The sequence below is a fragment of the Sinocyclocheilus rhinocerous genome, unplaced genomic scaffold (genome assembly GCF_001515625.1).
Source record: "Sinocyclocheilus rhinocerous isolate Xijiao unplaced genomic scaffold, SAMN03320098_v1.1 scaffold1874, whole genome shotgun sequence".
Classification (NCBI taxonomy): Eukaryota; Metazoa; Chordata; class Actinopteri; order Cypriniformes; family Cyprinidae; genus Sinocyclocheilus; species Sinocyclocheilus rhinocerous.
In genome coordinates, this window is record NW_015626862.1 from 1,695,072 (window position 1) to 1,695,517 (window position 446).

A 446-nucleotide genomic window follows, 5' to 3' on the forward strand; every position below is an offset into this window, starting at 1 on the left:
AAAAAAAAAAACCTTGTTTTTTTATCATCATTTGATTTAACTGAACCTTATCAATTCAACCTAGACATTATTATTCTGTTTTTCTGTTGGTTGAGTCAGTTTACTTTACCAGGGTCTCTGCGGGTCTTTAAAAAGCCTTAATTAATTTTTTTATTATTCAGTTCAGGTCAATCAAATTTAAGGCTATAAAAATATTAAATATCTTAAATGGTAGTATACCAGTTGTCTTAACCCTTGTGCGACCTTTTGGACATTTTTGTCCTTTTCAGTTTAGTTTTTTTGGTCATTTTGCCTGTGTTATTGTCAACTGCATAAATTTTGGCACAGGTGTGTATTTTTATTGGAATTTTACTATTTCACTTCCATTTCCTTTAATAAATCTGTTTTGCACTAGGTACAAAAAATTGTACCTCTCAGGACCTTAAGGACAAAAATGTCCCCATTGA